Here is a 17,175-nt window from a genome sequence, read left to right as displayed (position 1 = left end):
CCCGGTGATGGTGCCGAAGAAAAACACGACGGTCCTTCGCATGTGCGTCGACTTTACGTGTCTCAACAAACATTGCCCTAAGGATCACTTTCCCCTCCCAAGGATCGATCAAATTATCGACTCCACGGCAGGCTGTGAACGTCTTTCCTTTTTGGATGCATACTCTGGTTATAACCAGATCAGATTAAAAGAAGAGGATGAAGCCAAAACAGCGTTTATTACACCTTACGGCGTGTTTTGTTACAAGACAATGCCCTTTGGTCTAAAAAACGCGGGAGCAACATATCAGAGGATGATGCAGAAGTGTTTAGCAACACAAATCGGGAAAAATGTGCAAGTATACATCGATGATGTCGTCATAACATCAAAAAAGGGGACAACGCTGATCGAGGATCTCAAAGAAACTTTTGACAACCTCGACAAATTCTGCCTCAAGCTGAACCCGACGAAGTGTTCTTTTGGCGTCCCAGCGGGAGAACTTCGGGGTTTCTAGTTTCAGCAAGAGGGATTGAAGCAAATCCCGACAAAATACAAGCCATAGTAACAATGAGGAAGCCAACAAAGTTGAAAGAAATACGAGCAGCTAGCCGGGCGAGTCGCAGCTTTGAGCGGATTCGTCGCCGGGTTAGGAGAAAAAGCGTTACCATTTTATGCGCTGATCAAACAAGGAGATAAATTCCAGTGGAACGAAGAAGCCGATAGAGCTTTCGAGGATCTGAAGCGAAAAATATCGACACCACCAATCCTGGTGGCTCCAAAAGAAAAGGAACCGCTCCTGCTGTATATTGCAGCCACACCCCAAGTGGTTAGCACGGTGTTAGTTGTCGAAAGAGAAGAAGAAGGGAAAATCCATGGAGTACAGCGACCAGTATACTTCGTGAGCGAAGTCTTGTCTCCCTCAAAGCAAAGGTACCCTCAGTACCAAAAGCTAGCATATGGAGTGTTCACGACAGCACGAAAATTGCGCCACTATTTTTCGGCACACCCGATCATAGTGGTCAATGAAGCTCCTTTGTCAAATATACTCGAACAACCCGGAAGCTACGGGTCGTGTCTCCCTTTGGGGAATAGAACTTTCCCCTCGGGACATCACGTATGAAAAAGAAAAGCAATAAAGTCGCAAATACTACCGGACTTCATCGCAGAGTGGATGGAGTTGCAAAATACAGGACCCCCAGATTTATCGAGAACCTGGACTATGAACTTTGATGGGTCCAAGAGACTAGAAGGGGCTGGCGCAGGAGTAGTACTCATATCACCTGAAGGCGACAAATTGAAGTACATCCTTCGGATGACGTTCCCTAACGCGTCTAACAATGAAGCGGAATATGAGGCTCTCATACACGGGATGAAGATGGCGAAAGCCTGCGGAGCAACTCGATTAAAAATCTTTGGCGATTCACAGTTGGTAGCTCAGCAAGTTATGAACCAATGTGACGCGAGTCAATGACAGCATGATGGCATACAAGGAGGTGTACAATGAGCTCGAGAAGTTGTTCGATGGATGCAAAGTAAATCATATTAGTAGATTGAGCAACGACGAAGCCGACGTTCTGGCAAACATCGGGTCGCAGTGCCTTGCAGTCCCGCCGGGTGTATTTTGGGAAGAGATAACGAGAGAGATCCACCGAGTCGACAAAATTAAAAAAGAAGGAGAAGAAACCCTCGGGGGCTACCAAGGAGAAGCAAGAGGAAGAAGAAGAAGAGCAAGACCTGGTCATGGTAATACAAATACCATGGATGCAGCCATACATATCATATATACTCAGGAAAGAAATACCCGATGATCCAGTCGAGGCAAGGCGAGTAATTCGACGATCCAAAGCTTTCACAGTGGTTAAGGGAGAATTATATAAGAGAAGTATTTCAGGCGTCTTGCAAAGGTGCGTCACACATGAAGAAGGAAGAATAATTCTGAAGGACGTACACGAAGGAATATGTGGCCACCACGCAAGTAGTCGAGCTATCGCAGCCAAGGTTTTTCGGGCAGGATTCTACTGGTTAACAACAATCGAGGATGCTAAGGACATAGTACGAACTTGCGACGCGTGTCAAAGGTTTGCCGCAAAACCTCACTCTCCAGCAGCAGAGCTAGCACCAATACCTTTGTCGTGGCCCTTTGCACAATGGGGACTCGATATGGTGGGCAAGTTACACAAATCATGGCCAGGAGGAAAGGAGTACATGCTAGTAGTTGTCGACAAATTTACAAAGTGGATAGAAGCGAAGCCGATAAATTCACCAGACGGAGCATCGGCAGTAAAATTCATACAAGGCCTCGTCTTCAGGTTTGGAGTGCCCCACAGCATCGTCACAGACAACGGCAGCAACTTCACATCCAATGAATTCAAAGACTATTGCAAAGAGGTGGGTATCAAGCTGAATTTTGCGTCAGTTGCACATCCTCAAACCAATGGGCAAGTCGAGAAAGCCAATGGCATCATCCGCAATGGCATCAAGAAACGTCCGTTGAGACCTTTAGAAAAAGCTCGACATACCCGGCCCGAAGAATTACCAAGTGTGCTATGGAGCATCCGAACAACACCAAATACGGCGACACAAGAAACCCCGTTTTTTCCGGTCCATGGCGCGGAGGCGTACTTCCAATAGAAATAGAGCACGACTCCCCTAGAGTCACAGCATATGATGAAGAAGCTTCAAAGACAGCATTGGAAGACGATGTAGACGCACTCGACGAAGCTCGAGACGAAGCACTATCTCGCGTAACCAAATATCAACAGGACTTGAAGAATTACCACAGTCGACGTTTGCGGCCAAGGTCCTTTCAAGTGGGGGACTTAGTTCTTCGGCTCACGCAAAAAAGTCATGAAAAACTCGAATCACCATGGCTTGGCCCTTACATCGTCACGGAAGTAATCGGAGGAGGAGCATACAGGATAAAGGACAAGAAGACAGGGGTGGAGGAGCCAAACCCCCGGAACGTGGCGCAACTCGGGCGGTTCTACGCCTAGAGTCGAAATATAGTCCTTGTAAAACTTCAATGTACTCGAAACGCCCGCGAGTTTTCAGACGCACTCTTTTCCTTTTTCGGGGCACCGAGTGGGGCCGGAGAAGGTTTTTAATGAGGCGGGCTCGCGGTGCTGCAATATAATAAAGATAGTGGCCATATTACCTTTCTTCTTTATCAACATGACCAAAGTCATTGCCCCGACGAATTCCAATATAGTTCATCGACAAAAGGAAAACCTCACCTTGGTATTCAAAAACCTCGTGAGTCAATAAAAATACAAAATAGTACTCAACAAAAGCTCGGGGGCTCATATTTGCCTCAAATATATAAATGCCTTGGTTCACAACCTCGCAAATATACAAATATAGTACAGAGCCACCGAGACACTCGGGGGCTAGACAAACATAGAAATATAATGGTTGCTTTACAATATAGTCATGGATTACAAAGAAGAAATATCTACAATAAGAAAAAAAAACTAGTCTTGATTTAGTATGTCATCAAGAGTAACTCTGTCCTCCTCAGGAGCAGCACCAAGAAAATCGGCATAATGGCCATCGACAAAAAAGTCGGCATCCATCCGAAGCAGGTCCTCAATCATTTCTTCGGCTACAGGCGTAACCTTCGTGTTAATCCTATCAACACCAACTCTCCGACGTTTTACCTTTTGGTGAACCTTCTCAACAACCTGGGTAAGGTCAAGTTTCGAGTGGCAGATTTGGAGCATGATAAGAGCAAATCGGCACCGGCTACTAGTTGTGCTTTGACAAAGTCATGGATACTCGCGAGCATCCTTGAACTTTTCCATCAATTCCGGAAGAGTTTTTGGTTGGACATTCCGAGGAAACATGGAATTGTAAACCATGGATAAGGATTTGGTACGAAGTGAAGGAAATCACGGGTCCGAGAGGTGCGATCTTGAAATCTGGTAATCCGGCGAGTCCTCTGCGGAGTAGCCCAAAACAAAGAACCATGGTCCAAGGAAAGATTAACAAGGAGGTTTGTCCTAGCGTTTACCCTCTCTTCCTCGGCAGACAGCATCGATAAAGGCACCTATTCAAAACAACGAAAGGAAAACCTCTAAGAGACAATAGCATGAAGATGAAAGATATTACAGGATGAGACAAACATACCCGACATATCCGCACTGGCTTCATTCATCAATTCGAGCATGAAATTTTCTCGAGTGACTGCCTTTTCAGCCTCCGAAGCAGCAATCTCTCTAGCAGCCACAGCTTCTTCGGTTTGCTGAAGAGCAAGTTTTTCTCCTTCAGATGACTTACGAGATTGCTCCATCATCACAAGTGTTTGCTTCTTCGCATGCTGAAGTTGTTGTCGAAGCTCATCCAATTCTTGCGACAAGGTATCATCGACAGGCGCAGCATCGATAGCAGCTTCTCTTGCGCGGGAAGAAGGCGAAACATTGGAAGGATCGGAAGTTGGAGTATAGTTATCAAATATCAACTGAAATTCAAACAGGACAACATCAAATAACAGGCAAAGATAGAGCTCTTCATTAATCTCTTGGGAATAATTACAAGGGCATTACAGTGCAGCTAAGGAAATACGTGTCGCCAAATGACTACCTTGGCGACAAGAGTAAAGAAGCAAAAAGAAAAACAGAGGCACGCAACTAGACCTCCGGCCTTGACGAACTAGGAGTCGACGCTGGTTTGATCCCAAGATAAGCCAAGATCTTCTTCGTGTTGGGCTTGGCTGCCTTCATCAGCGATCGCCATTTTGATTGCTCAATTTGCTCGGTGTCGCCAACCTTCATCCAGATCAATAGCCCGTCCACTATCGACAACCAACGCGACAAGTGTTTTCAACAAAGCAACCTTCATATTTTCTTGGCGTACTTTCAGTCCAAGGTCCTCCGATGTATTGAACATCTTGGCGAGGTCAAGGAAAGTTGAAGGTTCCTCTTTCTTCGGGAAGAAATAGGGGAACAACGCCGACAAAACCGCACTGGCATTGGCCACGCCTTCACGAATTTCACGCCCATGCAATTCCAAAGAGAGAGTGCATCAAGGAGAGGGTCATTGACGGGATTTTCCAGATCAAAATCCCGGTCTGTTTGGGCTGCCACGCGAGACAAAACATTAGTCGACAACCAAGATACAGGAAATGCAACAAAATAGAAGAAATTGAGGATATTACTCAGCGTACGTCGACTTTGCGACTTCAAACGCTTGATGATCCCTTGCTCACGTGCAGCCTGTGCAGATTTTTGCTCGTGTAAAGCAGATTCAGCATCTTTGAGCCTCTGCTGCAATTCTTCGACACTAGCAGCCTTTGCTTTGGCATCATCAGCTTCAGCTCTAGCTTCGCTGGCGGCAAGCTCAGCTTTCTTACGAGCCGTCTCACTTTGCTCGAGTTTTCGAGAAAGTGTCTTGGCACGATTGTTAGCCTCTGCAAGTTTTTCTGTTGAGAAAGGAAAAGAAAGAGAAGAAAGATTAAAAATAGCGACAAGCAGCAGGAGTAAAAATCTAAGGAAAAACAGCAAGTATAAAAGTCGTTACCTTCGGCTCTGCTGGCATACTCGCGGTACCCAATAAATTGGGACCCGATGCGGATAAGATCCTTGATCATAGGCTGTCAAAGAAAAAAGAAAGAAGGGGAAAAACTTCGGCATTACAAAAAGTAAGGGTCCACAAAAGCAAAATAGAGGAAAGATAGATCTCGATAAACTTACATCATCCAAGAGTTGCGACGAAGAGCTGCTCAATTGAGGAGGAGGCTCAACGATCATTTCAACCCTTGCCCTTTTTGGCGAAGGGACAAGGGGGCTCGATGGTGGAGTAGTGGTGACGACGTTTTGTTGGGGAGGCGATGTTTCATCTCCTTCAACTAGCGTGTCTGAAACAAGCACAGTACGTGACGTGCTGGTCCGAGGAGCTACGTCAGTAACTGGCACTTCTTCCTCATCACTAGTGAACAAAAATCGACAGTATAAAAAGCAAGACAAGATAAATCTTTCGAGTACATAAAAAAAGGGGAGAAGAGATAAAAGTCGACTTACGAGCTGATGAGGGATTCAACATAAGGATCGTAAGCTGCCTTCGGATGAGAAGGAACAACTTCTTCAGCCTTAGAAATGCCAGAATCTTCGGCATCGGTCCTTTTCCTTTTGTTCCTTGGAGAAACAGCAGGAGGAAGGGATTCAGTCGATTCACTGGCCTCAGACTCACCTTCTTTCTCATGCGAAGCCGCAGATTTGTGAGAACCCGCAACTTCACTTTCAGGAACAGAAGAGCCCTGAGTATCGTCGGCAACGATGGCCATTTCTTCGACCTCTCCACCTTCAGGAAGAGGAGGAAGGGAATTCATACTAGGATGGTCCTGAAAAAATAGAAACCAAAGGAAAAGTAAAGAGATGATAATACAATGAGATGCAGGAAAAAGGGCGCAACAAGATAAAAATGCGGAAAGACAAAATACCTTGGGGAGTGGATTGGTGGAGCTGTATGGTTCCACGCGACAAGAAGAAGGAACTGGGTCTTTGCCTAGGCGAGAAAGTCTTCGAACCAACTTCTCCAAGTCTTTGGTGGAAAGGTCACCGGAGATTCTGTTGGCGTCATTTTCACCAGAGTACGTCCAGAGGGGATTTTTGCGAGCCTGAAGAGGCTGCACTCTAATCCTAAGGAAGTAGGCAGTGATTTGAACACCAGATAGCTCCTTGCCTCGAGTGTTTTGAAGCTGACGAATGCGAGACATGAGCGCCTCTGTCGCCTTTTTCTCTTCCTCAGAAGCTTCGGCATCCCAGGAGCGACGGCGCTGAATTTTGGCATTCCCGTCGAAGGGAATTATGTTGTGCTCAACGGAGTTGGCGCTTTCTTCGTGAATATAAAGCCACCTCTTGCGCCATCCTTGGACAGAATCGAGAAACTTGACGTCGAAATAATCGACATCGGTACGAACACGGATAACAACGCCACCTATGTTATAAGTGACGTTGTGGGAGCCATTGCGGCGGATGCAGAAAATGCGTTTCCAAAGAGCCCAATTAGGAGCGACTCCAAGGAAGCATTCGCAAAGGGTGATAAAAATAGAAATGTGAAGGATGGAATTGGGGGTAAGATGATGCAGCTGAATCCCATAAACGAAAAGAAGGCCGCGGAGGAAATCATGAATTGGAGGCGAAAGGCCGCGGATCAGATGGTCAACAAAACTAACCCGGTACTCCATTGGAGGATTGGGATAGCTTTCTTCGCTAGGAAAGCGGATGGCGTCCTCCTTCTTCATAAGGCCGAGCCTCTTCAGCATGTTGGAATCTTGGTTGGAGATTTTCGATCTCTCCCACTCAAGATCCTCAGCGGCCATCTTGGATTCTGGAGTGCTGTGGCGAGTTAGGCGCGCGCGCGGTGGCATCAACGGCAATGGGCGGAGCAATATATGCAAGTGTGGAAAAATCAGAGAGACTCGAGCGCCGGGGAAGTTTTTGCGAAGAGGAACAGGTGAGCGGCGCAAGCGAGGGGATGAACGGAGGTTGAAGACAGGTTTATATAAGAATTGGGTGTCGTCGAAAGCCGTCGGATGAGGAAATCGTGTGGTGAGAATAGATCTTCTAGACACAAGGGCAAAAAAGTATTTTTACTGGGATAGGCGTTACAGTACGTGCGCCAGAAAAAGCGGAGGACGTGTGTCCCCCACTTGCCCGACGTGTCAACGTGGTGGAAACGATGGACCCACAAAACAGAAAAATCTCGGCCATTGATGGAGTTGAAGAAAATTTGCCAAGGGAGAATGTGTCGACAAGAAAAATAAAAGGAGAATGGCGACAGGATAACTTATTTGCATACTTCGGGAGCTTTTGGTCAGAAACAAGTTTTTGCCCAAATGCTCGGGGCTACTTCGAAAAAAGTAAAATTTCGACTATGGCAAATATAGAAAATGTTGAGCCTACAGTCAAGCACAAGTTCTTGGCTGTAGCCTCGGGGGCTACTCCCATCGGGAGCGCTGTTCGCGCACCCGAGAAAAAAAAAAAAAAAAAAGAGAAAAAAGAAAGAGAGAAGAAGAAAGAATATCGGGAGATAATGGCAATATAGCGACAAGGTGGACTAAAATGTTGAGCCTACAACCAAGCACAAGTTCTTGGCTGTAGCCTCGGGGGCTACTCCCATCGGGAACGCTGTTCGCGTGCCCGATGAAATTAACAAAAGGAAAAATAGAACGAGCAAGAGAGTATATTTCGAGTTATAATTAACTCTACATATACTCCCATCGGGAGAGCAATATAAGTCATATTTGACTCGATAAAATGTGCCATTCCAACAGCCGGAAAAGCACTCGACAATATATTCTCAGAACGCTAAAGTTGCGATCAATTTCTGAATGCCGCAAATTTGCGAAGGTAAGACCCCGAACTATTCTCGCTGGGCGTGGCATCGCCAAAGACTGCGCTCGCTACTTTTATCCGTATCAACAGATACGAAGAAAAATCCTAACGGACGCGTTAGGTACTCGATAAATTCGACTGGGACTCGACAGAATGGTAAGACCTTAAGCGGCACCTGTCGAAGTTTACACCAGTATCCCGAGATCATGTCCAGGGACGTGATTTTGAAGTAGGTTGTTGCGGATTGCCACTAGAGCGGTTAACTAGTACCTGATCCGTCAGATGAACTAGCCCCAACTACCAATATCCCTGTACAATATAGAATTTTATAAGAAAAAGTATGAAAGTTAGAGCTTTCGAGTAAAAATAAACAGTAGAGATTTTCCCTGATTCTACGATTCAAGCAAAATCTCGGGGCTACCGACATAGGCATCCCAAATAGGCCCGCCGAATATAGTACCCGGGGTTTATTGAAGGCCCACTACCCGAAGGATAAGAAGATTCGGAAGCCCAAGATGTGTTAAAGGAAAAGATAGAGTTGTAATAGGAAGTGTTATTTGTAATCTGGCGAGATGAGTTAGAAACCGTCCCGAACTCTGTAACTTGTACAAAACGAAACCCTCGGCTCCACCTCTTATATAAAGGGGGAGTCGAGGGACGAAGAGATCATCGAATCATTGTACCGCAAACCCTAGTTTTCATATTCGTCGAGTACTTTTCGGCTGAAACCTTCGAGATCTACTTGCCCTCTACTTCTAACTAAACCCTAGCCTATAATCCATAGGCATTGACAAGTTAATCCTTTGTCAGGGCCGGCCCAATAAGCAGGTGGGGCCCACTTTCGTGTAACCGGGCCGGCCCAGTTAGTAAGTGGGGTCCACCATAACGCAAGTGGGCTGGCCCAACAGGTTGGCGGGCCGGCCCAATAATAAAAGTGGGGCCCACTATCGTGTTAACGGGCCGGCCCAAGTAGCCTGTGGGACCCATCGGGTTGCCCCAATAAGTAGGTGGATCCCACTTTCCTGTTACCGGGCCGGCCCAGCTAGTGAGTGGGGTCCACTTAAAGCAATTGGGCTGGCCCAATAAGTAAGTGGGTCGGCCCAAAATGAAAGTGGGTCCCACACTACTGTAAGTGGGCCGGTCCAATCTGTTGTAGGGCCCTGGTTGTTTGACTAGTCAACTTGCATTAAATTTCATGAGCCTAAAATCTGATATCAATGATACACACAATTACAGACACAAATAAAATAACTACGAAAATTACAAGGCAATTAATGTGCCCAAATAAAAAAATTACATATAATCATGGAGGACTTCTATTAGCATCATCAATAACACATTGACATTTGGCAATCGCCTTGATTGAATCTTGTGTACTCTTTGTCAACATATCAGCTACAGATCTTAAAGCAGCAATACCATGTCTTTCATAAAGTACAGCCTTGAGATATTTACTGTTTGATGAAAGGAATGGTCTAGGTTGACGGCTATGAGATGATGCATCAGAAGAAAGATCAGAACTTTTTGTGGGCCTCTCTTCTGATGAAGATTGCTTCATCACAACTGCATTCTGATAATAATGCAAAAAGAGTTAAACGATGAACTATGCAAACATGTATTAAGCATTGTCGATATGAGATAGTCATAGGTACTAAGCACAGACTTACATTATATCGTTGCATAGGCTCACCCCGGAACATTTTTTGCCCTCTATCTTCTACTAAGGACTTCTTCATTACAACTGCATTCTAGTAATATTGCAAACATAGTTACAACAGTGAACTATTCAAACATTTATTATGCAATGTAGATATAAGATAATAACAAGTTGCATAAATAAGACAATGTATGGAACTTGTACTAAGCACAGACTTACATCATAATGTTGCACAGGGTCGCTACAGATCCTTTTTTGGCGACTATCTTGTAATGATGACTACTTCATTAAAACTGCATTCTGGTAATATTGCAAACATAGTTACAACAATTAACTATTCAAACATGTATTATGCAATGTAGAGATCAGATAACAGCATGTAGCAGAAATAAGCACAAGATAAGATATGATACATGTACTAAGCACATACTGGCTCGCTGCAGGTCCTTCTCTTGCGTGCACTAGTCGTGGTCGACATGCCTGTTATTTTAGGTTCAGCCATCAAGTGAAATGCTAATCCTCCTGCTCCATTGTCCTTAATCTGTGTTTAGATATCACATTTAAGACCAAGTCAGTTGGTTTCAAATAACAAAAAACTTGAGCTGCCAAATGAATAAGCCAATATTTACCAGATATCAGATTAAAATCAACTAGATGTTGCTTTGCATGAGATACGAATTTCAGACATTCAGATTTAGAGTAGGGTAATGCCAAGGTTTTTCCACATAAAGTAAACTGGCATTAAGAATGACCAAATGTCAGGTTCAAATCACATTCGCAGTTGCTCCAAGACAAGCATATCAAATAGGCAGAAACATAGTAAAGCATGAATGGCATTGCTATGGCAGGGTTCCAAGTGTTAATCTCTTGCATAAGGAACAATGCATATAGGTTATAGATAATAACGGAAGTAAACTACCAAAATTACCAACCAAGAACTCAGATTCCAACCTTCCCTAGCGTCCCCGCTGTTAATGTTGGATGTTCTAATAAGTGGTTCACATGATCAATCCCTAGGAAAAATAACATTGACAAGTTAGTCTACAATAATACAAAGACCAGACATGCATGCATGATCAGCAGCAGGTACAGGGTCGCTGACATACATGCTCAAGGATATACTACTAAAAAGTTAATAAATCATACTTCCTTTATACAGAAGTACATAATTCTTTGAGCTTCTATTTTCGAAAAGAGTTTTCTGAGCTGTAAAATTTTGTATAAAACCCCGAGCTGTGAGGTAGTAGTATTCTGACGAGTTCTCCTCTTGACACTTCTATGCATGGCACTATTACTTTTCATATTTGTTGCAGCGCACTTAGCCTGATGATAGGTTGACTTCTAAAATAGTATCATTTTGATAAAATGTAAGATATGTGATATTTTTTTACACATTTGTGCTTATGGTCTCAAGTCAACATTGTTCTACTCCGATGCAAGTACGTAACTACTAATAAAAAAATCGAAGTTATGAAGAAAATGCATAATTTTTCACTGAACCCTTAGTCCTCGACAATGTATCTTCAAGAGCTCTTCTTCTGTCCTGAACAGAATCATAATGACTGCTTAATGTATCTTCAAGAGCTCTTCTTCTGTTCTGCAGTGTGAGGTTGTGAAAGAACACATAGCAGTAGCAGACGAGATTTCAGCAAACACATGGGGGTAGAGATCAGCGCCACATCAAAGAAAACGGAGTAAGTGTTGGAGGAGACTACTGCGTTGGTGTCTATCTACACTCGAAACCTTCTTGCAATTGGTGGCATGCTCTTTGAGTGCTAGATTCTGGTAAAAGTTCTCAACTTATTGTGCACGCAGGACGTTTAGGCTTCAGCCTTTTACAACAAGAACTCATCTGCTTAAATATCCCATGTTCATATAAAGTTCAGACTCCACGACTTCTTGGTAAAACTATTGAAACGACCAGAAATCAAAATGAAAAGAAGAAAATGGAGTAAATGATTCTTGGAACAAGCTGTCTCAAAATGGACTTATCATTGGAAATACAAGGATCTGTTCTCAGAATGTTCAAATCTCTTTTCACCTCAACAACAAGCTAACTACCTTTTTTTTTTTTTTTTTTGTAATAACATCCCTAGCAATAGTCGCGAAAGTTGTGCTTGCTTTGGCAATGTGAACGGCTAGCCTCACTGAAGCGGGAGTGTTGTTCTTTTAGGAATTTGTCTCTAAGCACCCAGCCAAGTTTTAGCCTGCGGCAATAACAATGAATATTTCCTTCACCATTCAATAGACGAAGAAAGTTAGGGATACTTAGCATACCATCTTGAACTAAAAGTACCACACAACTGCTTTCAGATCCTTGAACTAAAAGAAAAAGGAAAGAAGCAAACCAACTTGCCAGGATCATAGATAGTGACTTCACGATCAGTTCCGCCGTTCAAGCTCCTCCCGCGCCCGCCCTCCAGCTCGTGGGCGAGGCTGGCAAACTTGCAGGCGGGTGAGCTCCTTGGTGAGGCGAGTCAGGCGGGGCCACGGGGGCGGTGCAAAAGTGGAATGCGGAGGCGGAGATATGATTCGGCGACGCGTCCGGCGAGCGGCGGCGTTGAAGGACAGAGAATTTCAGCGTGGGACTCAGATCGTGCTCGCCAGTGCCCGGTCGTGCGGGGTGGGTTAGGCTCAGTAGTTACCACAATAGTCCTGATTATTTCATTTAAAATCTATAATTAACTGACGAGATCGGACGGACAGAATTAATTCAACCAGTAGTACTGGGTAGTACTCAAAAGTACTCGCCAATCACCGTAACATAGCTCTTGAATCAAACAACTTGTGTAGTCTTATAGGATCCAAATCCTAGGATCCAAATCCTACACAAATCCTATGAATCAAAGAGGCTCTAAGAATTTTTTAAACTTGGCTGTTTGATTTGCAAGAACAAGAAAGACACGTGAATGCTAATAAACATGGTCAAATCAAAGTCAAACCACATGGGTACTGTTAGGATTTTATTGAGCCACTAAAGACAGGGGTCTCGTTCTTCAAGTGCAGAAATTTGAAAAGGAGGTCCAAGTGGATTATAAAATTGCTACATTTATTCCTTTAAACTGAGATTGAAGGATTTTGTTACTATGTTTTTTATCTGCTATATCCCTTTGAACCAAACGGATGAATAATGACATCACAGGAAAAAATTTCTATTTATTTGGTGTTTCCCCTCTTCTCTATTTAGCCAAAGAGGCCCGAACAGTTCAGTACTCATGTTGCTGAAATTAGCCAGGTCAACTCTAGATGCCTTGGGATCGAAAAAATTTATGGCCTCTTTGATTGAAAGGATTTTTATAGCAATTTTAGAGGATTAGAATCCTCAGGAATTCTTCCCGTGTTGGTTGTTCGATTCGTAGCATTGTTTTCTTAAGGATTCCTTTCTGATGCATTCGACAGAAACTTTTGCATTCACTCAAAACTCTTTGAAAGAGAATAGACATGAGATTATAATCCTACATTTTCCTTATTTCTGAATTTTGAAACGCCTAACAATTTAACAGGCTCTAAAGTGATTTTACGAAAGAAACAACAATCCAGAGCCAACTCTACAAAAATGTGACGATGAGCTTTGACAACTCGAGTCCAAAGAGCGTGTGGCCAACCTAATTCACTGCCTTGGCGGTTCATCGCCGTAGTCTTTGGCGCTGAGAAACCTAAAGCTAACCTAGACAAGTTCACCATTGCAGAGGTTGTCGCAGATTAAAATGATTAATTTTGGTTAAGGTTTCGGGTTAGTTATTTGTAGCTGAACTTTCAATAGATGACCAATTTGTCAATTCACATACTTTTGAAATTTTGAAGCAAAATGATACGTGATTAAACAAATCCCACCCTTTTGGACCAACACCACCTTGAGGGTCTTAAGAATTTTAGCCTTCATTTGGGCGCTGCAAATGCGCCAGATTTGGTTGATTTTTTTTTATAGGATCATTTCTTTTCCAAGTTTGAAGAACGGGTTGTATTTGCCAGTTTCTGCAGGGTTGTTGCTGCAGACCGGCTGCGGTGCTCTACAGCTCTGTCAGTTTTTCCTCCGTGTCTGATGCATCAACATTGCTCAGCCGACACGGAAGATTATAAAAGTTCCTCGGTCTGTAAATTCACGATAAAAATGTAAGATCTCTCACTCCTCTTCCCTTCATTTTTGGTCCAGCTGCGTTGGTTCCAGATCGAAGTCCACCAACAATGAATAGACGAGGCGGGAGCGAGTCAAGTGAGTGTTTAACTGAAGCTAGGGATTAAGGAGGAAAGGCTTGGCGGTGACTCAAGGAGAGGCATCAGGAGTTTGGGAAGAGCAGACGAAGGGAACTGCCCACCTTCAACTAGAAAATCCTGTCTTAATTGTCACTGACTGCATATATGTAGAGGCCGAGCATCAAAGCCGTTTAAGGATTAAATTCCCTCATAATATCAGTACTCTGTTTAAGTACCCCAAAAGAAGATGGGAGCTCTAGCTCAACGCTTACTTAGCTATCAGCTGTTGCTTCCTTTATCCATCCAGGCAAACGAACCACCGGAAACTACAAATGTGGGCCGAAAACCGTAGCTGAAAACCGAAATCACCAACAAGTTGTTTCGTTGCTGCTCAAAGTTCGGCCAAACCTATGAATCTTGCATGCGACCAGTCTGATTATGAATGTCTGAATTACCTAGGTTACATACTCTGCTGAAGATGTATGTTCACACCAGTGACGTGTGCCATATTTTAAATCATCAGCTGGAGCTCCTGTCCTTCTTCCTAATCGAGCTGAGCCTCACATAGATACATGTCCCATAACTAAATTTTGCTTGCTTGATTTGCTTGAACACGTTGTTTCATCTCATGTACGTCTGGCACATCGGCTAGTGGCGGCACCGACAAGCTCAAGGACTTTGAGGCCCAGGGGCGCGCTGTCACCCGATTCTGGCACCACAACGTCCTCCGCCTCCGGTACAGTTAAAATTTTGGTTAAATGCTTATACTAGTGATCGACTACATCGTCAAGCATGATCCATTTGCTAAATAATTCAGGATGCACAACTTAGTGTTGCTACTTTAGTTGTAGTACTGTACCATACCTTGAATGCAGAAATCAGTACTGTTGTTTTTAGTGCTTCATCTGCTGCAAAAAAATTTGAGGCCAATTCGCTCTGGTCACCTATCATAGTTCCTCATAATTTGGCACTGATCACACAAATCATCTGTAAGAACTTTTCTGAAACTTGATTTGGTGCTAGTACTATTTACTCTTACACTCTCAAATTAGGTCACTCTTTCAGATATAGGATCCTAGCCAACCTTTAAGTTTCGGAAAATAAATCCAGTCAATACTCAGTAAGCATCAATATTTCTTTTTTTTAGGAGAAAAAAGAGGCTGGAGATGATGTTTCATCACCTTCAGCTGGTAGTGCTGTTGTAGAAGAAGCAAATGGAATTGCAGGGGCTAGATCCCATGCAAACAATGTACGTTCCATCCTTACTTTTACTGTTTCTCAAAGTTTTTTAGTCTGAAATGCATTATGCAAAGTTGTTTTCAATATCACTGTGTCACATGCCTTGCTAATTTGAGCATCTGCAGTGTGTGATTTCATATGTCTGACTTGTCTGACTGTATTAGACTTAGTATCCAGATGAAGAATAATTATGTATGTGAACTGTAATTATCTAGCTTTCCCATGCCCCACAAGATGAAATCTTCAACACTCACAGGAGAGACACAGTTGTTCTTCACAGGAGTAGTTCATGGTCTACTGCCTTATTGTGGAAGTTGTGTGGGTTGTTGTATGCATGTCATACTACATGGTTGATTTTCTTGTATATTTGACGTCGTTTTTGTACTCTTTGATCTTTGTAAAACTAGTATGATGCATGCAATGTTGGATCAAATGGTTCCCACTGTACTCTTTCCAAGCTTACATATGCTCTGCTGCACTTTGAATGTGCATTTACCTTGTTTGCCCCTGACAAAGTTCATTTGATATGTTGGAGGTGGACAATTGGACATGAACTCAACAGTAAGTGCAGGAGCCAGAATTGGATGTGGTAAATGCCAACTCAGTGAAATCCTTCTTTATAATTTCAGTACTTTTAGAGATGGGATCTATGTGAACTTGTTAATAGGTTTAAATCATGCACTCTCCTACAGTGTGCTTGTCAACCATGTAGTCATGCAACAAATCCGTCTTTATCATATATGACGGCTTACTGATTTTAACTGTTTGTGGTAGAAGTAATCAAGTGATATGCAGATAAATTATTTCTATTCCCTATTTGATTGACTCGACACTGAACTAATTGCACTGTTTTTGCTAGAAGTAATGAAATGTTTTCGTTTAATTTGCTGCTACCACTTGGTTTGTTAGTTGCAATCAACTCAAAATGAACTGGTGAACAAGGAAATTTCAACTGATTTGGATTTATCCTGAACAAGGTACAATCTTGGAGGCTAAACTGAAGTTTAAACTGATTTGGATTCAGTGTCTCTCATCAAATTTAAGTCATGGAAACAGGACATGTCACTGAATTTAAACTTATTTGGGTTCATGAAGTGGAGTAAACTGCTTGTTAACAATGCTGAAACTTGCATTGCTTGTTATCATGACCATGGAAGTCCTCGAGAAGTTACTAGTAGTGTTGAATTAGGCTGCACAATTACAGTTGTGGTCACAATTTAGGCTGCACAATACATATATTCATTGTCTTTAGGTATGTTCCCATTGTGTTCTTTAGGAGGGCCATTTTCTTCTTCCAGAGGAGCACAGTTGAGGTCTGGCAGGACCATTTCTTCTGACAAATTAATGTTGGGGCACCGGAGAACTGTTGGGGCCGAGGACAAGCTGCTACTGATGGGCCAGAGGAGAAGCTGCTCCTGCTGATGGGCAGGAGAGAAGTTGCTGCTGATGGGCAGTGGAGAAATTGCTGCTGGTGTGGCGAGGAGAAGCCGGTGAGTCTGGAGTACCATATTAATGCGGTGGGTCACCAGTGTTGCAGGACCGGAGGAGAAACGGAGAATCACAGCAAGGCTACCGCCACCGCCACCGGCGCCACCGCCCGTTCCCCGCTGCCGTCGAGGGCCCATGCCCTCACCCCCGCCTCCACCGTTCCCTGCTCCTGCCCATCCACTCTGGCCTGGGAGACCTCGGGCGCTAGCTGGTGATCGAGTGCTGATCGAGTGCCTGGACGATCAGGCGACCTGGGGCTCTGGATGATTGGGGCGGAGGTGTTGGGAC

The 17,175-nt window shown here is 43.8% G+C and overlaps 1 long non-coding RNA gene across 1 annotated transcript; it reads left to right on the top strand.

The window, feature by feature from the left end:
• The first annotated feature begins 14,868 nt into the window (after positions 1 to 14,868).
• LOC124658286 lies at positions 14,869 to 17,051 on the top strand. The gene is made up of 3 exons (XR_006989109.1): positions 14,869 to 15,409; positions 15,935 to 15,988; positions 16,676 to 17,051. It is a non-coding gene; the product is annotated as an uncharacterized LOC124658286 (long non-coding RNA).
• The last annotated feature ends 124 nt before the right edge of the window (positions 17,052 to 17,175 follow it).

This window comes from Lolium rigidum, chromosome 5 (genome assembly GCF_022539505.1).
Source record: "Lolium rigidum isolate FL_2022 chromosome 5, APGP_CSIRO_Lrig_0.1, whole genome shotgun sequence".
Taxonomy (NCBI): domain Eukaryota; kingdom Viridiplantae; phylum Streptophyta; class Magnoliopsida; order Poales; family Poaceae; genus Lolium; species Lolium rigidum.
Note: the sequence above shows the minus strand (reverse complement) of the source record. Positions and strands in the feature narration are given on the sequence as shown.